This window comes from Psammomys obesus, unplaced genomic scaffold, assembly GCF_907164565.1.
Source record: "Psammomys obesus unplaced genomic scaffold, mPsaObe1.curated_primary_1811, whole genome shotgun sequence".
Classification (NCBI taxonomy): domain Eukaryota; kingdom Metazoa; phylum Chordata; class Mammalia; order Rodentia; family Muridae; genus Psammomys; species Psammomys obesus.
In genome coordinates, this window is record NW_026585644.1 from 29,246,399 (window position 1) to 29,273,972 (window position 27,574).

Here is a 27,574-nt window from a genome sequence, read left to right on the forward strand (position 1 = left end):
GTTCCACTCTAAATACTTCTCAAAGAAATGCTTTTGGATGCCTCAGGTGAAGTAATGATGTTTATATGACAAGGCTCTTAACACAAAGTTCCTCTAGGACACAGTGAAGGCAGCCAGAGAACCTAGGATTGTTTCCTCATTCAAGAGGATATGCTACTTGAATTTGGGTACCTAGAGATCTGGGGATATGCAAAACTAGAAAACAAACATGGCATTTTTGCAAAACATCAATTTTGACCAGCAATTCTGAGGAAAACCGATTTGATATAAAGCCAACCAGATGCTTCACAGAGTAGAATACAAAATCTGCAGAAACGTAAAAGAAATGCAGACTGTGATTTAAAAGACAGTTCATTCTTGTGGCCAGCTGCTATGGGTTATATCCTCTCCCCTTGGGGCTACTGTATAACCTGTTCTGTAACTAAAGAGCTTTTAGTTAGGAGACTTGGAATGCTCTAAGGAAGAACATTTTTTAGATAAGAGACTAAATTGCTAGATACAACTATTTCCTTGATTTGGGTGTTAGACGGTTCATTTGACCTTTCTTTACCTTGGTCCCTCATCAGTAAAGATGAAGGTTTTATTCAGAAGCTTCAGGATGAATGGTGATCCTCTGAAGATCTTTTAACTCCTGGCCCTTTAATTTTCATTGTACTTGAGAAGAGTGAGGTCAGATGGTATTTAAGCATGGCTTACTTGGGGTATGGTTTGTCACCTATTCAGTTAAGCATGTCAGTCACACTGATTTGCTGTGTTGGTCTCAGAGAACCATCTCTGAAATGTCTCTCTTCCTCCCACCGCAAATGGCACCTGGTTGTTGGTACTGAGCCTTCCTCTATCTGTCCTTATTAGAAAGAGTGATTGTAACCTCTCAGCAGGTGACAGACTACACTCAGCCTGGTTGGGGGTTGGTGGCTGTGGAATCACACACCTTATTAAACATAACCCATGACAGATTGAAGTGCTGCAAACACTTGTTAAATGGTTTGGCAAAAACACAATTCTTTTTGCCAAGTAAAGACTGAAAATGACACATCTCAAGTTTTCAACGGAGCAGTTTTATACCAAGGGATTAGCTGATTAGGATTTTAGAAGTCTTGTATCATTGACAGGTTTTTTTTTTTTCCTATATTTGCATTAAAAAGTAGGCCCTTTTCAGAATTCTTGAGATGGTTTTTTTTTTTTGTTGTTTGGAGAGAACTGAATTTGAGTGAAAAATGAAGTAAATGCAATCATACCACATTTGCCTTCTTGGTGGTCATTATCTATTTGTGAATGTGGTGGGTATTGTCTCTGAGACCTAGAGTGCTAAAGGACCTGGTGGGGTCAACTTTGCATGAAAGTCTAAAAACAAAATAGAGATTCTCCATTTGCATCTGACCCAGCGGGGCTCTTCTGTAAGGGTCTCAGTCTTTCCAAACTGGTTTTTGTCGGGGCTGGAGAGATGGTTCAGTGGAGGAGCATTTGTTGCTTTTTACAAGAAACTGGTGACTTTGGATGCTAGCACCTGTGTCAGATAGCTCACAAATGCCTGTGACTCCAGGTCCAGCTCATCTGACACTCTCTTCTGGCCTCTGTGGAGACCATACACTCATACACAGATGCAAACATATACTGTGTTATTCAGTGTTCTATTGCTGGGAAGAGACAGCACAACTGTGGCAACTCATAAAAGAAAGCATTTAATTTGGACTTGTTTACAGTTTCAGAGGCTTAGTCTGTTATCATCATGGCAGGGAGCATGGTGGCACATAGGTAGACATGGTACTGGAGAGTTCTACATCTGGATCTGCAGGCAGTGGGAAGAGAGACTGGGCCTGGCATGGACTTATGAATGCTCAAAGCCCACCCCCACTGACACATTTCTTCTGGCAAGCCACACATCTTAATTCTCAAGTAGTATGATTCCTAGCGATTAAGTACTCAGATATATGAAACTATGGGTGCCATTCTTACTCAGATGACCACATATGCACGTAAAATAGTTTTTCAAAAGGTTGGTGTTTAAGACTTTGGTATATATTTAGGGCTAGATAATAATACAGCACTGAGTCCAACCTTAGGTGTTATTCATGATCCAAGGAAATGACTAAGAGCCTTTTGTTTATCCAAGAGATAAACTTGAGGATTTACTAAATGCCAGACAGTAAGCAGTCTTAAAAACCTTATTTTTTAATGTTTACTCCTAAGAATGAATTTAAGCATATTTATTGGTATCTAATGGTTTGAAAGACAAAGGATGTTTTTTCCAATGTCTATTTTTCCACCTGACGGTATTGAACAATGAATCTCTTTAAGGCCTAACAACTGTCATGGTGTCCTAGATATATGTGGCAAGCCAAACTGTTCAAGTCTAACAGCCTAACAGTCGAGTTCTCAGCCTGTGTGTTATGACTCCTTTGGGGGGTCAAACACCCTTTCGCAGGGGTTGCATATCAGATATCCTGCATATCAGTATTTGCATTATAATCCATAGCAGTAGCAACATTACAATGAGATAGCAACAAAATAATTTTGTGGCTGAAGGGCACCACAACATGAAGAACTGCATTAAAGGGTTGCAACATTAGGAAGGTTGAGAACCACGGTGTTAGACTGAACCCAATTGCTCCTCTTGCTAGAAGAGTCTACTGAATTCTAGGATCAACTGTATCAGATAAATACATTGAAGAATTCTGTACTGCCTTAAGGATGGTGAATACTTTTCAGTAGAATCCATGCTTCATAGCGACTATTATGGTTCCCTCAACTTCCCCTATAATACCACTTATAAAAGTGAACTGTAATTTCTACTAAATGTCCTATTATATTTGTAGGCTGGAACCTCTAGGAAGAAAGTGATGGTGTCACCCTTTTTTGTCACCATATCTCAATAGTTTAAATACATTTCTTTGTACCTCATAAGTACCTAACAAATATAAGAGGAAGGCAGAATTATCTACTGACATTCAACACACTTTCCTAGATTCTATAAAATATTATGGATTCAATATAGATGTCAGGGAGTGGAGAGTTGCTGGGAGCCAAAGCTATCCACTGAAGCCAAAGTCAAAGCTATCTAGTGGAGCCAAAGCTATCTACTGAAGCCTAAGTCAATTAGTGAGTCAAAGCTATCTAGTGGAGACAAAAGGTGTTTATTAGGCCAAAGCCAAATAGTGAGCAAAGGTCATTTAGTGGAGACCTAAAGCTATTTAGTGAAAGTTATCTAGGACCCTAACTCATGGATGATAGACTGTGAGGACATCTGTTTGTTAGAGCATCCGTGAGAAAACATCCCTATGGTATCTTGCAGGTATCCTATTTAACACATGGAAGCACTTTTCCTGTCTCCTGCAGCAGCTAATTACCTTCCCCCTTCTCCTGCCTTCTCCCTATATAAGTTGGGTAAAATTTCTAATAAATGAAGCCTTGATCAGACAAACAGACTTGGCTTCCTTCCTTGCGCTTCTCGTCCCCTCCCATTCCTTCCACTCTCCTCCCTTAGGAACCCAAGTTGAAGTCCTGCTGGTCAGGGCATAGAGTCAAGTTAGATCCTTGGCAACATGTACTGGGATATTACCAAGTACAAGATATAATTCAAAGAACCTAGCCTTACATAAAATTACTGTAAAAGAGAAGCAGAACTAAATATATAAATGCTTTCCTTTTAGATACAGTAAATAATGATCTAAGGGTTTTATATTATTCCAGTGAGACAACATTATTATGTTCACGACAATTAGTCATTAATCAAATTCTAGAGAAACAACTAAAACAACCTTTTGCATTGTTTCTCTTCCATTTTCACACTTTTCATTCAGATGGTAGTAGGTTTTTATAGGATGAGAAGAAATATTCAGCATACAAAACACATTTCTTGTAATAAATTCTTACCTAGACTTATGTGTTATTCTAAAATAGAACAGCATCATCATCTTCCTGTGGGAGAAAATTAAAAAAAAATGTATGGTCAAAACAACTAACTTTGCCTTTAGCAATTTCTTGTTTCTCATGAACACATAAACAATTCATTTTAGACAGTTTTGTCTATAAATACCGACTGGTTAAAGTAAAATATATGGTGCATACATTTTAATGGGTGATTCGCTGACAATTGGCATAGAAAATGATAGCTAAAACTGGGGAAATAATGAAAATCTTGAGTAAGGATTTTGAACCATAGCACACTTGTCTGGTGATTGTTGAATTTTGTCTACCATGTACAAAGTCAGAAGGATGTGAGGCTAAATAGATGGATTTGTCTTTGAAAGCATTTTCTCTGTGGAATACACAGGCACATACATGGAATTGCAGAGTTCTGTGCTCAGAAAAAGTTTGAGCTGAATGTTGGGGATGCATTAAGAAAAGGACTGGACTTGCTTGGAGTTGGATATCTGAGCACAATCTTCAGACTGAGTTAGAATTCCCCTGATATGAAAACAAGGACAGGATTTCTTTTTTTTTTTTTTTAACCTCTTTAAAATATCAATTTATTGTTTATATTAATTACAATTTATTCACTTTGTATCCCAGCTGTAGCACCTGTCCTCATCCCCTCCTAATCCCCTCTTCCTCCCTCATCTCCTCCCATACCCTTTCCCCAGTCTGTTTGTAGGGGAGAGCCTCCTCCCCTTCCATCTGATCCTAGCCTATCAGGCCTCATCAGGACTGTCTTTCATAGTCTTCTTCTATGGTCTGGTTAGGCTGCCTCTCTTCCCCTCAGAGGAAGGTGATCAAAGAGCCAGCCACTGAATTCATGTCAAAAACAGCCCCTGTTCCCCTTACTAGGGAGCCCATTTGGAGACTGAGCTGCCACAGGCTACGTCTGTGCAGGGGTTCTAGGTTATCGCCATGCATTGTCCTTAGTTGGAGTATCAGTCTCAGAAAAGACCTCTGGGCCCAGATTTTTTTGGTCTGTTGCTCTCCTTGTGGAGCTCCAGACCCTTCCAGGTCTTTCTGTCTCCCCCTTCTTTCAGAGTACAGATTCCCTGCACTCTGTCCAAAGTTTGGCTATAAGTCTCAGCATCCACTTTATTACCCTGCTGGGTAGAGTTTTCAGAGGCCCTCTGTGGTTGACTCCTATCTTGTTCCTTGTTTTCACCTTCTTCAATGTCTATCCTGTTTACCTTTCTGAATGAGGATTGAGCATCTTACCCAGGGTCCTCCTTCTTGATTAGCTTCTTTAGATGAATAGATTTTAGTGTGATTATCTATATTATATGTCTAATATCCACTTATGAGTGAGTATATACCATGTGTATCTTTCTGTTTCTGGAGTAGCTCACTCAGGATGATCTTTTCTAGATCCCACAATTTGCCTGCAAATTTCATGATTTCCTTGTTTTTAATTGCTGAGTAGTATTTCATTGTATAAACATACCACAATTTTTGTATTCATTCCTCTGTTGAGGGGCATCTGGGTTGTTTCCAGATTCTGGCTATTAAAAATGAAGCTTCTATGAATATGGTTGATCAAATATCCTTGTTATATACTTGAGCATCTTTTGAATATATGCCTAGGACTGGTATAGCTGGATCTTGAGGAAGCACTATTTCTAATTGTCTGAGAAAGGACCAGATTGATTTCCAAAGTGGTTGTACAAGTTTTTATTCCCACCAGCAAAGGGGGTGAGTTTCCCCTTTCTCACTTCCTCTCCAGCATGTGTTGTCACTTGAGTTTTTGATCTTAGCCATTCTGATTGGTGTAAGGTAAAAATCTCAGGGTCATTTTGATTTGCGTTTCCCTGATGGGTAAGGATGTTGAGCATTTCTTTAAGTGTTTCTCTGCCATTCGGTATTCCTCTATTGAGAATTCTCTGTTTAACTCTGTTCCCCATTTTTTAATTGGATTACTTGATTTGTTTCTGTTTAACTTCTTGAGTTCTTTATATATTTTGGATAGTAGGCCTTTGTCAGATGACAGGATTTCTTAAGACGCAAAAAATAGGCAGATATGAAGGATTCAAGGAACTTTGTGCAGGAAGGGCTGTTAAGGAGCTGATTGTACTCAGGAAGTCTATCCATATGAATAGCCCAGTTTGTAGAATTGAAAATGAGATGAGGAGGGTAGTTTGCTCTAATCTTTGAAGGATTCAGAAAAACAAGGATATAGACAGATGACAGGGACAAACAATGAACCATGCCATGCACAATGTTATTTAATTACAGCCATTCTGACTAATAAAGCAATATCTTTTATATTGTTAAAGCAATGTATGTGAATTGCCTGCATGATTTAAACTGACTCATGGTCCAGGAAAAGCATTCTGTGAGGCATTTTGTTGTTGTCTTAAGTATAAATAAGAAAAAGACGGAGACTTCTAGAGAGAACATTCCCAGGATAAGTGGCTGTCTTACAGGGAACAACAAAGTGGTGACTGAAGAGAAAAGGAAGATATAAGGGGAGTTGTGGGTGAGAAGAGGAAAGAAGGGATGACCAGGGGGAGGAGGGAAAGAGAAATCTATGAAAAGGAATGGAGGGGAGAAGGGATGAGAAGGGATACACTACCAGAACTAAAAAGAAAAGCAATGGAATTGCTTACTCATGTACTTACACACCTACTTACCTACTTTTTCATTTATTATTTATTTTTCAAAGACAGGATCTCTCTATGTAGCCCTGGCTGTCCTGGAGATCACTCCATAGACTGGGCTGGCCTCAAACTCAAATATGTCTGTCTTTGCCTCCTGAGTTCTAGGATTAAAGGTGTGCATCACCACACCCAGCTAAGTGAAGGAACCTTAAACTGGAATGCATATTGGCAAGACAGTTATGCCCATTCCCTGGGGCAAGAAATTAAAGGAGAACTGTAGTATTTAAGCACAACAAGGAAGAGAATAAACATAGAATTGATCTTAAAAGGAGTAGAAGACATCATAATCAGTGGTTCCATGGCCTTGATGATTGATTGTGTAAGGTATTGATGTGAGAAGGGTCATGACTAGACATTGTGGTACTCAGAGGTAATGTCTAATTTAAATTTCATTTCAGCAGTGGAGTGATTGTTGGCAATAACAGTTTTATGATATGAAGACAAGGAAGATGAAGTAGATGAGAATGTATCTAGGTGAGCATGCATGTGTGTAAATGTGAGTGAGTATGTGTTGGGGGGAGGAGAGTTAGAAGGTCATCTATTTGGACCTGCGAACCCTCCATGTAGGTAAGAGAGTTGTAGGCCAAGTATTGTAGATTTTTTTGTTGTTGGGAGCAAAGAGATAATGATGATGACCATGATAGTAACAACAATAGAAAATAATTCATGAAAAAAATGCCACTAAGAAACAGGAATTTAATAGAAAAAGTAGTGGAGAAATCCCTCAGAAGTACTGCGCAACTGTTGGAATATGCATAAGGATGATTAAACTGTTTCCATATGCAGCAGAAGCAGAGTGATTTCTCAGGAGGAATCCACAGCTTAGATAAGTCAAGAAGGTGGGGATGAGTTCCTGGTGGAAAGGGAACCCAGAGTGTGTGTGACCTGGAATGGTGTTCTTTCGTACTCAGAGCTAGGAAGGGGAAGATGGAGCCTTAGGTTGAGTGACTTAAATTAACTTGAAGGTAACACTTGTGAGTTTTGATAGCTTTAAGGTTTCCAAAACTGCTGGAGGGAGAAGGTTGTTCAAGGTTTTACCGAGGATTAGCTGGGCATACTCTTATCCAATGTGAAAATAATAAGCCACCAGTTCCCCTAAGTGGGCTCTGTGTGTTTAGAACTGGAGCCACAGCCCTGAGATGCTGCCAGTTGGCCTAACATCTGACTGCAGCTGAGGGATGTAAGCCACACAGGGCATCACTAGGGATCCGTATCTTGGGCACAAGCCATTAACTGTACTACCGACCCTTTAAATTGGCATATAATGATGAATTATAGAGATCTCATGTAATGGCAGCCAGAGAAGCATCAAAAGGTTTTTTGCTACCATGTCTTTTTCAGAGACTTCATCAGAAAAGACATACTTCAAGCTTTTTTTTTTTTCTTTTTGTGTATTTAAAGAAATAAATTCTAACCTTGAGGGAAGACAAGAATCAAAGATCTGGCAACAACATTTGTCATAAATAATGAATGAAAAACATAAAAAAGTTAATTGGGAAAAATTAAGTATCAGTGTAGTACTTGCACAAATTAGCTCATGGGAATTGTGGTGGGTTTATCTGGCTGACAAGCCGTCTGTATGAAAACCTCCTCCTCCGGCAGCCTCAAGGCCCTGTGTGGCTTCTCCTCCTCCCCAGCTGATGGTGCCTTCTGTTTCCCTCTGCTGCTCTAGGTTTTGCTCAAACTGTAGCTCTGAAGTTCCTGATTCCTAATGCATTCTCTTGTGAATCCATTGCCATAGAACCAGCCTCAGTTTCTAGTATTTGCCATCGAATGTATCTTACTCAGAAAGCCAATTGTCTCAAAGCATTAATTTTTCCTATTCCACTCTAGGGGGTCACCTAAGCTGGTAAATAGCTTGCAAGTGTGAGGACCCAAGTAAGAATGCCTGGTGTGGTGACTCATGTGTGTAATCCCAGAGCTGGAGGGCAGAGATAGAAGGCAGCTCCTTGTGCAGTCTGTTTAGCTTAATTGGTGAGTTTCAGGCCAATTGGAAACTCCATGTCAAGGGAGGTGGACAGTGTTCCTGAGGATGATGGCTGAATTGTCCTGTCTTCTATATCTATGTACATTCCCCAACACACACACACATGAGCACATACATATATACACACATGAACACACACAGACACACATACCTCCACACATACATTAAAAACCCATGAAACTTTGAGGTTGATTGTGTGTATGTGTGTGTGTGTGTGTGTGTGTGTGTGTGTGTTTGTGTAGTTTGCATGTGAGGGTGGGGGGTGTCTTCCTAGAATGCTCCCTGTTCTATAGCCTAGAGGCAGTTTCTCACTGAACTGAAAAGCACACCATTTTAGCTAGTCTGGCAACAGCAAAGATTTGGAATCTGCCTGTCTCCATCCCACCTCCAGCCCCACCATGGTGAGGCCAGAGGCATGCATAGAAATGCCCAGCTTTGGATGTGGGTACTGAGGATTTGAGCTCCTCATGCTTGCAGAGCAACTGCTCCTACACACAGAGCCATCTCTCCACGTCTCAGGGAAATTTATTCAGCCTTAAAGAAGAGTGACATCATGTCATTTATAATCAAATGGGTGAAACTGGAGCTGATCATATTAAGTGAAATAAGCCAGACTCACAAAGACAAATATCACAGGATAGCTCTTATATGTGAAATCTCAATTCAGATACACATCTCACACACACACACATGCGCACTTGCATGTATGCACACAGGCACACGCACCTACACGATAGAAGGGGATTATTTATGGAACTGAAAGAGACCAGGAGGAAGGACAGGGAAGGGCAGTGGGAATGAATATAAGCAAATAACATCTTATCCCTTTTTCTTCTTATCATGTGTATGAGGTATTTGCAAGCATGTGGGTATGTGTGGGTGTGTGTGGCGATATGTATGCTCATGCATGTAGCTGTGTGCATGTGTGTATGTACATGCATGTTGTATGGATGTTTGTATAGCATTGTGTGTGCATGTGTGTATACATGTGTGTATATGCATGCGTTTCTATGAACATGCATGTGGATGACGCCAGTTAGTATCTAAAACATTCCTTAATGGCGCTTTCACATTATTATTTGCAGCAGGGTCTTTCAATTAAAAACAGAGTTGGCCATTTGTCCAGTGTCAATAACCAGATTTTCCCAGGGATTCCCTCTCTCTACATTCCAAGACCGGAATGATCAGAAAGCCACCCCTGCTTACCATCTATGTGGGTTCTACTCCAGAATTCTTGCTTGAACCGCAAATGCTTTAAACTACTGAGCCATCTCCCCAACCCAAAGAACATGACATCTTTGAATGTAAAGATTATTATAAATGCTGATCACTACACAATAATCACATACTTAACAAGAAGTTCATCCAGTAAAAAAAAAAACAACATTTTAAAAAGATGGTTAAATTTCTAAGAAGGTGGACCATTTGACATTAGGACATACATACATAGCCATGACTTTCCAAGTCCTTCCTTAGAAAGGCTTGATGGATGCATTAGGAAAAGGGTCAGGTGCAGCCACCCTCAGGACCATTAGACATAGAAAATGAGATGATATTAAGAGGCAACAACCTAAATTACATGGTTTTCCTGTTAGCCTGAGGACTATGGGGACTCTGACAAATGTATGGTGATTATTTCTCCCTTTTTAAATATATAGTTGGTCTTGAAAAACTGCAATAGAGATACTTCATGAAATTAGCAGTACCTTTGTGAAAACTTGGACCTGCCCCTATACTTCAAATACCCATTGGAGTGTCCCTAATGTAGCTGAAAAAAAAATACACTGTAGGAAATACCAGGATAAGGAACTTTGGAATGAAATACAAGATAATTGACTAAACAATTGTATTCTTTTTTGTTGAGTCATGGAAGAGTTGCTTAAAAGTTTCCTGAATTATGCAATCTAATTTCAATAGACTACAGTGTTTCTGAAACAGAAAAGTATTTAACAAATATTCAATAATCAAAGATAAAAATGACAACACAATTTAGGATTTCTCACTATTGTCCCTACTGCATATAATCTAACTTTGAAGTGCTAAAGAAAGTGAAAGTCTATGAACTTGGTTCACAAGTATACAAATTTACATACAAATTGAAAATTTTCATAATGCAAGTTAATAATAATGATATTATATATGGTCTCAACATGAATCAATATGGAAAGGATTTTAACTGTGACCTGTATGGTTATGGATTATATAAATTGATTATAAAAAGTATGAGAAAAGTCTGAAGAATGCTTTCTATATTGATAAATTTGTTTTCCAAATACACTGCTTCTTTGGATTTTATTTTGATAATACTGACTTGACTTGAGAGTTAATGAATTTGGTTAACTTTAATAGTCTTCAGTTTGAAGCATATAGCACACTTCCAAGTTAAAATAATTATTTTTAAATATAGTACAGTTTTGTTCATATAGATACAGTTTTAACACAAACATTGTTTTTGGTTACTGACTTAGTTATCTATAATTTTTAAGGCATGTCTGAAACATCTTGGGAATGTGAATCTATTTCTTCAATAGTAAATTTTTTATCAGGTATATCCTGATGGGAATTTAGCACTTGAATTGAGATGCTCTGTAAGTGTAAAACATAAAGGTCCAGAAAATGTTGTACAAAAAAAAAATCTCACTGATCTTTTTTATTGTTTCATGCTGAAATAATATTTTAGAAATATCAAACTAAATATAGTGCTATTAAAATTGACAGCATTTTCTTTTACTAATAATTTTCTGCTATAAAGTGTAAACTGGACTTATAATCCTATGTCACATGTGTTACTTCTATTGGACTGTACTGGCTCAGGACTCCTCAGCCTCTACTATGTAAGAAGGCAGGAGAGTTAGCATCTCCCTTGATTTAAAAAAAAAATAGAAGAGTATGAGTCTACCCTTTGTAAATGATGTGGATACATAACATTTCCGAGTCTTCTTGGCAATAGCAGGAACAGAGCCAATCGACAAATCAATGGCTGTATGCCATGTACCCAAGGGTATCATCATTAACATCCCAAGTAAGGCAGCTGTGCCTGGGGCTACTACCTCACTGAGCTTGCAATAATCTAATATCCTTCAAATTCTACCCAGGTTTTAAAAGAACAGGACTCCTGAATGAAATGGGATTTGATGTTCACCACAGTTTCTGACCTTTCACCTTACTGAAGTATGCCAACAATGCTAATATTCATATCTAAGATGTGATGATGGTTTGATTTTGACCTCAAGAGTATAGAGGGATGGATATTTTTTTCAAGACAGCTGAAGACAAATATTCCCACTATGCAGCTATACATAAGGGCACTTGTCTGTCATGCCAGCACTTTGGAGGCAGAGTCAGTCTCTGTTTCATAGTGCACAAACAAACAAACAAACAAACCTCCAAAACTAAAAGAAACCAAAAACCAGTATGTATTACATCAATGGTGGAAACATGTAACCTTGATTTAAAATGCAACAACTTCAATTTTACTTAATATAGATGTAACACCATCTCTGGTGAGTTCATAAGCTCTTCTGTCAAAGTGAAAATTATCTTTGAGAAATGTAAAGACTTTTTAAAAGTCTATGTCACAATTCTGATGTTTATGGATTTCAAACTGCAACTTGTTCCAAATTTTGAAAGTCAATTTGAGACAAAATATACCATAATATTAAGTGTGCCACATCTCTTGATACTGCATGATACAGCTGAAGTATTGAAAGTTTCAACTTTTATACCAATATTATATTTGATACTGTTAGAAGTGTTTGGTATTCTAATTATAATTGTTATGTTGCTTAGCTGGAGGCCTTATATATTTTTTTCACATAATTTTTGAGATAAATATAACTGAAATAGTGGTGGTGTCTTTAATCATTTCCACATCTACAAATCATTTTCTATTTTGTATACTAATTCAAGACATCCTGGCCTTGGCAAACACTCAAATCTTGTTAAGATTTACAAAATTATAGATGGATGTTTAATTCTAATGTCAGGTGACTTTTATTGATTGCTTTTCTCACTGTTGAGAACAGGGAGCAGTTTGCCATGTGCTAGCTTATCAAATTCATTATGTATTTGCTGAAAATGTCTCAATAGTTCCTGGAAGTTCACATTATTAGTTTGAGCTTTATATGTGTGTGTGTGTGTGTGTGTGTGTGTATACAACTTTTACTTTTGTTCACTACTGCAAAATTCAGAATCACTTATTATGTATTTGTGGTGTGTTTTCTTTCAGCCTCTTTCAAACTTTACCTCTTGAGTTACAGTACTAGCTTTTGCATGGTCACTTATCTTTGCATCCCTAAAATGCCTTCATTTTAACTTGAGAAAATGCACATTTCTATCAATTAGAAAAAGCAATTATAATTTCAGTGAATATTTCAGTTTAATTAGGTATTATGTTTTTACATGGGCATCATTATAATATTCATACAAGCACGGCACGTGACACCAAAATCTGCATAAGAAGATCTATAATGTGTTGGTACCCATTCAATAAGTTGTGTGTGTGTACAGATTTACAAATTATGCATATTCTTGATACATGCTCTACAGCGGAGCAATATCATAGTCTTTGCATTACAGTTTTAGAAACCTTGTTGTCCAAGGCTTGGCACAACATCTTTGCAAAGGAAAGATAAATTATCACACACTACTTTTTGCTTTGGAGAAGGGAGCACAGCAATGCTTGCAAGACCCAACAGCCCAGTGATTCTCCACCTGGGAGGCATGACCCCTATGGGGGTCACATATCAGATGCCCTGCTTATCAGATATTTACAATGTGATTCACAATGGTAGCAAAATTACAGTTATGAATTTACAACACAAAATAATTTGATGGTTGCAGGTCACCACAACATGAGGAGCTGTATTAAAGGGTCCCAGCACTGGGAAGGTGGGAACCAGTGCTACAGATCAACTGACAGCACATTCCACATGGAGTAATATCACTGTTGCCCAGTGTAAAATAGTAGAATAGATCGCCAGAGCCCAGAGCAGGAGAATTTTTTTTCGTAGCTTTGCCACCTTGTTCACCTCATCCGGCAGACCTCATGTTGTTGGGGGTTGGGTATATCAGTGGATGAAAAAGATGCCATTAGGGAAATGAGACAAGCTCCAAGCTGAAACAGAATGAAATTCCAAAAGAAACACTATCTCCAATAAAGCATTTGGTATAGAGCTCGGTACAGGAATGCCTGACAACGGAGCACCAAACAAACACGTGGCTACACCTTTGTATCATCTGAGTCCTGTCAATCTCACAATAGATTGGACAGATAAACTCATGCAGCTATTGCAAGAGGAAAGTGTGTTGAAAATGAACAGGGCTGGAGGACACAAATTCATGTGCAGATAGTCCAAATCTCTGTGGTACCCACTATTGTTGCATTTGTGAATTTCCCTCAGCTCATGCTCATGCCAGTTGTCAGGTGGAAGATCCCATAGAAGCTGTTGAAGAAGGGAAAAAAGGCCTGATCTTATTTACATATCTGTCAACTTATTCACAAAAGCCAAAAATAACACCTCTACACTATAGTCTTCATGCTTCCTTCACAAACAACGGGAGAAAACGTCATTGTAAGAATGTTGAATACTGCACTGAGCCACATACATTTTACGAAAAGAGAAATGTCCCTAAATTTTCTATCTACAAACTCAGTAAAGAAAACCGGGCCAGTGATATATGAATAAACACATGGGAAGTGCCACAAAGCATGGGGTGTTTTACAATACTTATTAGTGCCCACTAGAGTACTAGTGCCACAGAAGTGTCGAATAACCAAGCAGGCAAAAATGACTGGTCCATATTATGTCAGGCAGCCTCTGACATCAGCTCATTCAATGCTGGCATGACAGATGCATGGAAAGAAGATGCACTGTGGCAGGTTCAGATTCCGATGGTGCTTGTGGCTTCAACAATGTGGTCTGACTTAAGAAGCTAGAAATGTCTAATATCATCGCTACCAACTAGCTAGTCTGTGGCAATGAAGATCGGTGCTGAATATCCCCATAGTAATGTTCCTTGAAAATAGCAAGTAGTTCTTGGTGACAAATGAAAACGCTGGGCCTCTTTATTTCACTTTCATGGGAATCAACATACATTACCACTGTGGGTGTGTTCTTTCTGTCAGCAGAGCTTCAGACTGTGCCGCTATTCAATAATTTATATAGCATTAGGTAAACAGTATTAAATTCAATCCCATGGAGAGAAGAAGGGAGAAAAGGCAAAAGGGAGAGAGGGAAGAAGTGAGCAAAGAGGGAGGAAGCAAGGGAGGGAGAGGGAGAAAATGATCTGAGAACAGAAATAGATTCTAAGAAATGGGAGGACTATAGATTACAGAGTCTGTAAGCCATGCTAAGAAGCTTGGAGATGCTAATATGGGTGACACTGGAAGGTTTCACAAAGGCAAATGACATGATCAGATTTGCCATGAACCCCTTATTATCTTTGACTTTACCTCCTTACCACATTTGTTGAGAAGAGGAGGATGTGAAATTTGAAACTGAGTTACATACTCATGAGAGTCGGGCCTCTGTCCTATTTATCTCAGAAGAAAGCCCTCTTATTTTTATAATAAGACAATTGCCAAGACAGAATTTTTTTTTCAAGTAACAAAAACCTACAAAAGGGCTAAGGGATCTTTGCCTGCTCATATTTGTGAAAACTAAGAGCAGAATATAGAAATGCTCAAAGAGCATGTTTGAATACACTTCTTTGTAAAACATGACAGAAAGGAGTGATTATTTAAATTGGACAGGACTTTGCATTCCTGGCTCCTTGGTGGCAATGCCTTTTGTGTGAACTCTCTTACTAGAAAAAATGTCACAAAGGATAAAAAATGAGTCCAATAAGTTTTATTCAATTTCAGAGTCTATTATATATTCTGTTTTACACAAAGCATATAATTTTAAATTTCATAGATAGGCACGGTGAACATACACTTGGTAGATATACAGCTATTTGTACGGGGGAAATTGAAACCCTCCAGGGAGGGAACATTAATAATTCCTTCCTTGTAAGACAGAACAGCTATCTCATATCCCAAACAAAGCCCGGCTAGCACAAAAGTGATTCACGGTCATTTATGAAAACTGATTACCAATCACCAGATCTTAAAGCCATGGCAACCTTTATTTTTCAATCTCATAAACAATAAAGCTCCCTTTTGTTAAACACACGAGGGACCCCTTTCCCACAGAGGAGTTAGTAGATGCAAAAGCTAATTTTCCAGATCTGACAGCAGGCATGAGAGCTGATGAATACATATATGATAAATACGTATTTCAGCAGAAAGAAAATATCAGTGTATATGTGTTTTATAGAATTTTCCTTCAGTCAGATATTGATACAAGAAAGGTGGCTCCTTTTCAGTGCCCCAAAGGCAAACATTTTCCCCGATAAGATGACTTAACAATATACAGTTCATTAATCCCTGATAAAGCCATATTCATATTTAGCTTAAAAGGTTCTTTCAACAAGATATTAAAATTGTAGTTTCTGTGTTTAACAAGAGAAACAAGGGATCACGGTAATTCCTGGCTTATGTCTTAATCTCACTATTTGTTAAAGATATTAGACAAATAGTGCGCCAATATTCTGTCATCAAAATGTCCGAAGGTGTACCAGGTAGAACCAATATGACTCTGTGACAAGCGGATCCTACGAGGGTCTACCTTCCCTATTTCAGTATTTGGATGACAAGTCAGATAGATGAGAGAGAGCAACAAGGTCATTTTTCTATTGACCTTCGCTTGTTTTGTCCATGTCTCTTATGTACACTATGGAGATAGGAATTTTCTGAAGCCAGCTTGAAAGCTGGAAAGAGCATTCTTTCATCATGGCTATAAAATCTGATCCATAAATGGTAGATCAAGGGTGGAGAGGAGGAAAAACAAAGACAAATGTCTCCTTACTTCCCATCACATGTACAATTGCTCTTGGATTTGAAAGGCCTCCCGAACACATTTATAGTTCAGAGTTAACTGAAGAAGTTTAATCAGTGCTAAACCAAACTATTGCCTGAGCTACATCCAAACTAACTGACCAGGGCTGAGCAGCAGTTGAAATTCTCGAGGTACACTAGTATTTTTTATTTGTGTTGCCTTGTGATGTGACAGATGGAGGGCTAGGGGCACAAAAACACAGAGAGGAATCATGAAAACAACAGGGCAGTGGGTGAGTTCCCAGAGACGGGGATGTGCTGCTGAAAGAGGCTGCAGTCTTCTGTAGACTTTAAAGGGCAAGTTACTCGGTCTTCTCTGAGCCATTTGTACAACATTACCATCTCACAGAGGCCTCAAGGTAATGGACAAATATACAATGGTGTCCTTTTCCTTAGGAATTAATCAAATGAGCTGGCCAGTCGTTCACACTGGAGTCCCCTCCCCCCACCCCTTGGGAAAGCTGTCTGTTCTAGAAACTGAGGAAATGGTATAAAGCCTTCCTAAATATTTAGATCAGCCCAATAGTGTCTGGCCATTCTCCCGCTCTCTTTCCTCTGGAGTATTTGCTTTGCAATAACCCCTTAGGCCATTGCCCATTCTCATCCTTCATAGCAGCTCCCATGAGTCTGTCAGAAACTCTACCTGTGTACACTGTACTATAGGTCTCATCTGAATTCATTCTATGGGTCATGCTTACTGGGGGCGTGGGCAACCGAAGCTAGAGCTGGGATGCTGCAGACAGTTCAGTTGTGGGGGCAAAGGAGTTCAAACAACTCCAGTCCAGTCTGACTTTAAGAACAATCTTCACTTCTTGTTCTGCACCACACACACAATCCCTCCTGGGTCTGTTCTAAGCTGTGTAAGCAGATAATTTCCAATTTTTCAATGACATTTTTAATAGTTGCCTTCTGGAATTCAGCTTTCAAGGGATTTCCTGATAAGAGCCATGTAATCAGGATGGGATCTCTTATTAAAAGGATTTTCTTTTTCCAAATCTTGAAAAAAGTCTGTTTCTCTCTTCTCAAATTATCAGGCTATCTATCAATAATTGAAGGTGAGATTGAAACTATGACCTTGGCAGGTAGCATGGAAGATTTGCTGAAGTTGTTCAATAGTGTGAGCCAGTTTTTAGATTATGGAGTGGGTTTTGAACTGTATTAAAAGTAAACTTCTTTTTACACTTTTTGGTGCCCTGGGAACAAGTTCATTTATTCAACAAATATTTCATTTATTCAACAATGGGTACTGTGGAAGTATGGGAAGAGAGCAAATTGAGAACATTTCTACTCGCCCCTTCCTATGGAGTTGCTGGTGGGCTCATTCATGGCCCAGTTACTACACTGTCAAAGTGCCAAGAGTAGTAGAGCTTTAGCTGAACAACCAATGTACTGAATTAAAATGCAGATTCTAGAATCCCAGAATTCTAGGATTTTAGGTCAAGCCAGTAGTCTAAAGGGAAGACAAGGCACCCAAATGGTAACAATTTCCCTCAGATGACTCTCCTGAACACTATAGATAGACACTTAAGCTACTACAAACTGTGGCAGCTCTCACTTAATAGCTTAATCTCCACAACTGTACATTTAATTACTTTAATTTCTTTGTTAAGTAAGATTTCAGATAGTAACAGAAATCTACCCATGGGGTAGTTTGGAGAATGTTATACATATATGAAACTAACGAACAGTAAATGCTAAGAGCAGTGCTTAGAGGCTCTATGCAACTGTCTCAATTATTATTCAATTATTTTCACCCTGGGATTCTGCTCTGGTCCCTCTTAGGTGGCAGCATCTTTTGTGAAGATACATAGTAGGAGCTTGGTAAGTGCCGTGGTACACTAATGTCTTTATTTATTTATGTAAGTTGCTTGGTAGATATAATGAACTATTTAGGTCTTTTGTAAATCAGCTCTCAGTGGCTTTCTTCTAACTTATATTTAAAATTCTGTTCTGGATAATCAGGGTATCCAAAAAGTGGATACAATGCCAACATATCAAGTTGTAACACAACAGTGTCATATAATGTATGCAAATTAAGAATACTGGTTATACCAGGGAAAAAGTTTGTTCTATGTATATCTGTTATGAGGAAAGAAACAGTTTGGTTTGTACACAACAAGAAAAAATTCCAATGGTTCTGTTAGCCATGACAGGCAGGATCTATGTTGAACTAAGTTAAACCCATCATCTCCTGAGCCTTGCCTCCTGCTGCAGTTCACGAGCACAAACTCTCCTAGCGTGAGGAGAGGCGTGCTTTGATTCATGCAAATTATCTTAGTGACTTACCATTTTGACAGTTGTATTTCTTAAATGTGCAAGTGAGATGTCTTAATCTCGATGGGTTTTGGTCTCCGGGATACCTGGACTAGGGAGGTGAAAAGCTTCAGGAAATGGCCACTGAGAGCCTGAGAGCAAAAGAGACCAGGAAGACCCGTCAAATGCAGGCGAAAGCTTAAAGGAGAGTAGCAACCCAGGGCTATTTATGGAATAGGAAATAATCTGCCAGCTTTCAACTTTCCTCCTGTATTAACTCAAGACTCATTTAGAAAGAAGCCTAACCCAAAGATCAGCAGTCCTGAAGGAAAAGTTGTTTCATTTTAGTGAAACTGGATAGGATGCCATTCATACAAAGCGGAGACACAGTTTTACTTTCTAGTGGCAAATTTAGCTGGAATGCTTCGTTCCACATTGGCTCAGAAGTAGGTAACTGAAGATCTCCTTTGTCAGGCTCTCAGGCACCTTAAGGCTCGTCTATCTTCAGAGAATTTATGATTTTCAGTGGTTGAGTCTAGTGACAATCATTTGCATCTCACAGATTATGAGTGAATGACCTAGGATTCAAGGTAGGCGTTAGTAACTCTGATCTTGTTCTTCATTCAAGGATATAGAGCTGGGACTCTTGGCTCATTCTAGATCTCCAAGAACCAGGAGTCTTATCTTGTTCTTCATTCAAAAAATATATAGCTATGACTCTTAGCTCATTCTAGATCTCCATGAACATTATCCTTATTTTGTTCTTTATTCAAAGGATATACAGCTGAAACTCCTGGCCTAGTCTAGATCTCCATAAGCCATGACTCTGATCATTTGCTTATTTGTTTTGTTTCAAGACAGGGTTTACTGTGTATCCCTGGCTGTCCTGGAACTCACTCCATAGACCTGGCTGGCCTTTAACTCAGATATCTGCCTGCCTCTGCCCCCGGAGCTCTGGGATTAAAGGTGTGCACCACCATCGCCTAGCCATGACACTGACATATCAGTGGTAGACATGAAGACCACCTTCAGATCTAAGAAAGGGCTTGAGAAGATTATGAATAACATCATTGTATTAGTTATTTGTCCTGTTGCTACAAAACACTTGATGAAAGCACCTTGGGAAGGAAGGGTTTCTAGTAGATACAATTGTACATAATGGCATGTCAGGTGTGGTAACAGGGTCAGGAGGCAACAGGTCACATTTTACCCAGTCAGGAAGCAGAAAGAGATGAATCATTGAGATGATCTTGTTTTGTTTTTATTTATCCTGAGACTGTATTCCTAAGGAATGATACTACTAACATTCAGGGTAGGTCTTTCTACCTCAAATAACCTAATAAACAGAATCTCTCACAAACATAGCAGAATTTTTTTCATGATGTTTCTAAATCCTATCAAGTTGATAATTATGATGAGTCACCACACACATCAACTTTAGTAGAGAAGGTTGCTTCATAATGCATTCATTTCCATGGCTAAGCAGAATCTTTGCCTCTTCAGAGGCAGGCAAATGTAGATGTAGAGGCAGTTCGCTTGGCATAGAATGACGTGGTTATCAGTCAGACCTCTAATGTGGGGAAAGAGTGAAATGCTTCTCGGTGGGGCCATTTGAGAAGCAGAGGCATGGCTTCCTCAGTGATGTTCTTCCTCTATTGACTTTCCAGGAGGTCGTTCCTTTGTTCTGTGACATGTCTGATGGGACCTGCTCCATTAATGCTTAGAACAATCCCACTTTGGTGCTGACCATACATGGCATGGTTCTTTAAAGGGTAGTAGAGTAGACCTTTGCTCAGTAAAGACCCTGTATACTTATAGCCCCAGTTAAAGCCAGGATGAAAGGCCATGACCCCAGAGTTCAAGTCTTTGTATTTTCCCATGTTTTGTGCAGAACATGGGAAAGAAGGAGGGACTGTGGAGTGTCCTCACATACCCACCATCTTGTGTATTCCATGTGGTCCATGTGCCGCTTATCTGCAGCTTGGAAAATTTTTTACCCACCTAGGGTTGACATGTTTACCACACCCTCCATACTGTTTACTCTCTCTTTGTGTGTCTCTTCAAGGTTAATTAGGTATTGTCTCACAATTTAAAATTTTCTTTAAATATATTAAATGTTTAAGCTCCCTGAGTTGAATTAATGCTGCCCATATATGCATGGATGTGGGGGCACATACTGGAGCATGGATAACCTGCCAGTGGCCACTCCTTGAAAGGAAGGAGATTCTTCCTCTTCTAGCAGTCATCACTTGCCACTAGGTCCCTATAAAGGGGTGAGGCCTAGGGGCTCCTCCTCCATGTATGCTGTAGCTTTGATAGCTTGATCTTTTACATCTAACCATAGCTAACCAACATCTAACCACAAACTGATGTTTGTGCATCAGTTATCTTCATGACCGGAAGAGAGCATTTCACAGCATTCCACCATACACTTTGAATCATACATTCTTCCTTCTCCATCTTCCATGATGTTTAATGACCCTGGTGGGAGAAAGATTTGGTTTGATACATTAGTTCTATCTTGCTTATTCTTGGCACCTTGGACAATTATGAGTCTCACTACTCCCTGCAATATGAAGCTTCTCTGATTAACTTGGGGAGCAGCACAGATCTATCACTACAGACAAAAAGATTTTGAAGTTAGCTTGACAATATGACAATTTAGAAAAACAATGGTAGGTTCTCAAGTAGGGCCTGGACTTTCTGAGCTATGAGTTTTTATGATATTGGAACACCAGGCATGAATTTGTTCCTGTATAGAAGGCCTCAAATCCAATCACAAGAGCAGTTGTTTATCCTCATAAATAGTCTTGCCACTCGTCCATCAATGGGCACAACTTATCCTTGCTGCATTATAATATCCTTCAAAAGTGCTGCCATACTTGATCTTTGAAGATTTTCAGATCTTATCACACGTCTATTTTTGTATTGGCCCCTTAAATCTAAAAACCTGATCATATTATACAATAACTTCATAGTTTTCTATCTAGTCCCAAACCGAGTTGGACATCTCAGCTGCACATTCAGAATCTTCCATTCTGTTTCTCTCGTTTTTCCTCTTTGTCTTGACACATACCAACACACACCCTTGGCCCAAGCTTCAGTAATATCTTCGTGAACCTTTGCTTTCATTTTATTGTATTACACATATTCCAGTTAGGCCTTATGCATCTCATTCAGGGATGAGCACTTCAGGGTAGCATTGAGGAGCCTCCCATGTCTTCTACATAGTGGATAGACCAGGGGGACACCACCTGCTTGTGTGTTTCTAGAATATCTCAGCAAATATCCCACACAGACACCAATGCTCCTCCTATCAGCTAATGTGCTCTGCTTTGGATGCTCTCTGAGCTCACTTTAACATTTTTGTTTATTTTGGCAAGTAAATTTTCATCTAAATTCCCGTGTATTGGCATAGACTCTTCATAAGCTCCCCTTATCTCATCACAGTATCTTTAATTAAATCCTTGTTTTATCCATAGTATAGTTTATTCACGCATTTTCTGCCTTTTATCCTGGCCAATCTTCCTAGAAGTTTGTTAATTTTATTACTTTCCACATGGTGCCAAAATTTGGCTTTTGTTTTATCTTTTCTATTGTAGGTTGCTTTTCTGTTTTATTAATTTCTTCTTCTCTTATCTTTATTATTTCTCTCTTCTACTTTCTTTGGGTTTAATTTTATATTTGTTATCTCATGTTTTTTACCTTTCAGGACAGATGCTTTGTTCATTGCCTCCCCTACCCTTTATTTTTCTAATCAATACACTTGAGGTCACAGGTTTCTTTTTTGTATTTTTTCCTTTTTTATTACAATTTATTCACTTTGTATCCCAGCTGTAGCCCCTCCCTTCCCCCTCCCGAATCTGCCTTCTCTCCCTCATCTCCTCCCATACCCCTTCCTCAGTCCACTGATAAGGGAAGTCCTCCTCCCCTTCCATCTGACACTAGTCTCATCAGAACTGTCTGCATTGTCTTCCCCTGTGGCCTGGTAAGGCTGTATGCCCTCAGGGGGAGAGTCACAGGTTTCTTGATCAGTATTGTTCTAATAGCATTTCACAATGGAAAGGCTTCCAGCATCAGTACCTGGCTTTCAACATGTTTTAATATATATAAAAATATATTAATTTATTCATGTATGAGTGACCTAGGAGTGTGCTTTTATATTTACAATCATGAGGCTTTTTCCTAGTCAACTTTTTACCGAAATTTCTTACTTGCTTTCTGCTCTGTCTATAAAGTAATATGAAAGGCTTTGACATTTGCTGAGGCTTTTTTATTGATTAATTTTGTTCTTTGACAGTTTCACACATGTGTATAATCCATTTTGATTCCCTTCTCCTTCTCACTGTCTCTTCCTTTCTTCCCATTTCTATCAAGCCCTCTTCCATCCCTACCAGGCCCTTTCTAAGATACCTAAGTTTGGGTTTGTTTTGTGACTCACTTAATTTACCCAGGGCTATCTATGTGAACACCGAATTAACACTGTTCATTGGAGGCTGGTGGTGTCACCAGTCAACACATAACTGAAGACAGACTGCTACACACTACGAAGAGAAGGTTCTCTGACCAAGGCTCAGAGCAGTGCCAATCTATGCATATAAACATAAACATTGAGAAGGCAATGTGATGTCATGTCCTTCACCAAAATAACAGCCTCTGTTTCAGTTAGGGCTTCTATTGCTGTGATAAAACATCACGACTAAAAGCAATTTGGATAAGAAAGCGTTTACTTCATTTTACACTTTCAGCTAACAGTCCATCACTGATGAAGGTCAGGAAAGGAACCCGAGGCCTGAACCTGGAGGCAGGAACTGAAACAGAGCTGTGTGGGAATGCCGCTTACTGGCTTGCTTCTAATAACTCTGCTAAGCCTACTTTCTTCTACATCCCAGCACTGTCTGCACCGGTATTAGCACTACCCATAGTGGGTGGGGCGCTTCCACATCAATCATTAACCAAGAGTATTCCCTACGGATTTGTGTACAGGCTTTTTTTTTTTTTTTCCTTTTGAGACAGGGTTTCTCAGTGTAGCCTTTGCTGTCCAGGACTTGCTTTGTAGACTAGGCTGGCCTCAAACTCACAGAAATCTGCCTTCTTGAGTATTGGCTTTAAAGGTGTGCACCATCTCCAGGTTAATCTTATGAAGGTGTTTTTTTCAACTAATATTCTTTCTCTTCAGATAGGTTTAGATTTATGTCAAGTTGACAAAACCAACCAGTACATTCCATGACCTCTCAAACCAAGGACTTTTGACTAGGGTTATGGGACAAGGCATGGGATTTCCTCTTGTGGTGAAAGGCTTACATTCAGTCAGAGAGCAGTAACTCCATAATAGTCATGCCACTACTGTACCAGTGGGCACATCTTTTCTGGACGCTCAATACTGAAGCATGGAGGGTCCTGCTCTTGGTCAAACCACTGATGTCTTTTATCCTTTGAGAGCTTCCATAGAACCTTTCCTTGACTATGGAAGCTTGTCAACAAGGTCAACAAGTAGTCATGCCACTACTGTACCAGTGGGCACATCTTTCCTGGACGCTCAATATTGAAGCATGGAGGGTCCTGCTCTTGGTCAAACCACTGATGTCTTTTATCCTTTGAGAGCTTCCATAGAACCTTTCCTTGACTATGGAAGCTTGTCAACAAGGAGGATGTTTCCTATGTAGTTTGAGATTGAAGTCTCTTGTGTTCTGAAACCAAAGTGTTTAGCAGCAACATGATGTTACCATATAATTATTGGGGTAATTAAGGGCGATGGCAATATTGTGTTTTTTTACACCTTCTGTTTCCTTTTTGGCTAATACCTCATAGGGAGGTATCCCATGTCTTAGACAGTGATTTTCATTGCATAACCTCTGTCTTCTGGGAGTAACCTTGTCCAGCTATGTGGGGTAATTCCATTTGAGCTCTATTTTTAGGATTCTACAATGTTAAATATTGAGTTTAAATTTTCAGCCTTTATCATTAAATCCAACTCCATATGCCATTTTCCCTTTGTCTCTCACCCAATATATTTTGTTATCATTAGCAGCTTTGCTATATAATTTCATATTATGTAACAAGTCACTCTTTAAAAATATACAATTCAGTGATTTTTTAAAATTGTATTCAGTGTTTTGTAGTTCTCATCATTATCTGAGTTGCACCTCTCTAAAACAAACCTCTAGTCCTTTGAATTCCTCTCTATTCTCCTTACTCCCAGATCCTGTTCTCCGCTAATGTATCCTTTGCTACCATATATTTGCCTATTCTGGATAATGCATAGAAATGAGTAATAGATAGCTTTTTATGACTGATCTCTTCTAGCTAGTGTTGTTCTCAGGATTCAGCCATGTCGCACCCCCATCTACCAATGCTTTAATTTTACTTATGGCTAAGTTGATCTACCTGAGATTCACATTTAATGTTTTAAACATTTGTAAATGTTTAAATCCAAATTTGGCCTTAGTGATCACTTTTAATTTCAAAGCTCCTTTTTTTCTCTTGGCTGCATTATTTAATGCCTTTTCTTTTTGTGACAAATCATGAAGTCCAGCCTTTTTAGTTGTCTATAGCAGGGAGTTCAATCTGGCTTCCATTCTGGGTAACAGAAAAACTATCCAGAGGCTCTTTCTTGTGACTTTACCTGATCCATCCATCCTTCTCTGTTAGATCAAACTCTTTAACAAGAAGCTTGTTTTTCTTGTCATCTGGCACAGTAAGCTCTTCTTCTCCAATTCATTCCAGGGTGTTTGGGGGCCTTATTTGGATGCTCTCTAACAACAAAAATGACCCTCTACATTTAGTTACTAACCATTTAGGAAAGAAGTGTTAAACAGGCATGGATGGTCTCTGATATGTTGCTCTCTCTGTAGAAAGGCAACCCAACTTTGCTTAGGATGGTGTAGTGGATATAAAGAACTATTGAATTAATAAATGAACAGATTCGAAGAATTCTGTGTTCTTTCCACAATGATTGGCTTCCCTGAGCCAGATTTCATCTCTCTGGATCCTAACACCTGGATAAAGTGAGCTCAGATGAAGGTGCCAATACAGCATGCCCTCAGCACCATTTCTGGGTCTGGCTTCTTGATCTCATGGATATGGAAGGGGGCAGAGTGCAAGCTCTCCTTATTTACAGACTCCATGGGGTATGCAGGAGGATATTGAACAAATCATCCTTGCCAGCGCGGCTCCACTGATGCCTCAGACTCCCGAGGACTGGGAGGCATTTGTTGCAATTTTGATTTCCCAGGTTCAGAGGGGGCTTAGAGATGTGTCTATCTTAAGCTCCTTATTGTCTTTCTGCATATTAAGTGTCGAAACCCAGGTCTCCATGGAACATATTCAAAAGGGAGATCAAGAGAGGAATTATAGCAGATCTAATGAAACACTAATCTCCTTATTATTGCCACTTTAAAGGGAAAGCACTGACCACGTCCACTGGTGGGCATTTCTCAAGCGACTGCTCATACCACAGACAGGACACAGAGATCCGGGAGGCCTGGAGCTTACTTATCTCCCATCTCTTGTCTGGATCTGCAAATCTTTACAGAGTACTGGGGATGAAGAACACTGAGGGTGAACAAACGGAGTGACTCCATGTTGGGGTAATGAGAAATTGGCATGCCCAGATAGCAAAAGGCTCAGGAAGGACATCCCACCAGTTTAGACAGGATCAGGCAGTGGAAAGTCATCCCCCATGGATTTTGCTGCTGCTGCATGAGTGAACAGCTCCCTCTTCTACTCTTCATCTGTTCTTCATCCTTGCAGCTGCTCCATCACTGATGTGTCATATTAACACAACTTAGAGGATCTCTCTCTCTCTGTGTGTGTGTGTGTGTGTGTGTGTGTCCTCTCTCTCAAAAGATCAGACAAGTAAAACCCAAATGAAAACACACCACTGCAGCCTGGCAATAGCAAGAGAAGATTTCACATAAACCAAATCTAATTTATAGTTGGCACTTGCAAAGGGTTGCACAGTCTTACACATAATAGAGGCTTAATGGGTATTTGTTGAATTTAATGATTTGAATCGTTTGCAGCAAAACAAATTCCACTTTGTCTGAATTGCTCAGATAGGTTTCTTTCTCGCTCCATTTAGCGCAGCAGGCAGGTGAGAGTTTCAACGTGCAGCCAAACCTGGATGAGGAGACCCTTGCCCATCCACGTACTATACCCTAAGCCACAGAGACATGTGATGGCTGTGTGGAAATAGAGCTTGGCAAGGGTCCCAGCTTTCTCATTTAGCCCTCAGTAAATATATAGGGCTTGTCAATAAAAAAACAACATTTATGATGAAGTAACACTGTGTTTAGTACAGAGAGGCCTTCAATAAATGTCTGTGATGACAATAACTTGTGATTTCTCTATAATATATTAAGTAGTGTTTGCAGAAGTCAGGGCCTGATTCTCAGAGATTCCTACTAAAGCGTCCATTCTTTTTGAGAAAAGGCTTACACGTCCATAGGCTCCAGGTGTCTCAGAGGAGTGTGGTTCCTGGCAGTATGTATCTGCATCGAAATCATGACCACCGTGGAGATTGGCTCTTTCTTCAATGGAAAGATAGACAGTGTACTACAGCTCTGAGGAAATATTTGGGGAGCCACACAGTCAGCAAGACTGGACTAATGGAAAATAGATGACAAAAACTGCTGACCGGGCCACTGAAATAGTTCAGTTGGTAAGGGTGCTTGACATCAACCCTGACAACCTGACTTAGGTAACTGGGACACACACAGTAGAAAAATAGAACCTATTAGTTGTTCTATGATATTCACATGAGAGCCATGACATTCACACACACACACACACACACACACACACACACACACACACACACAC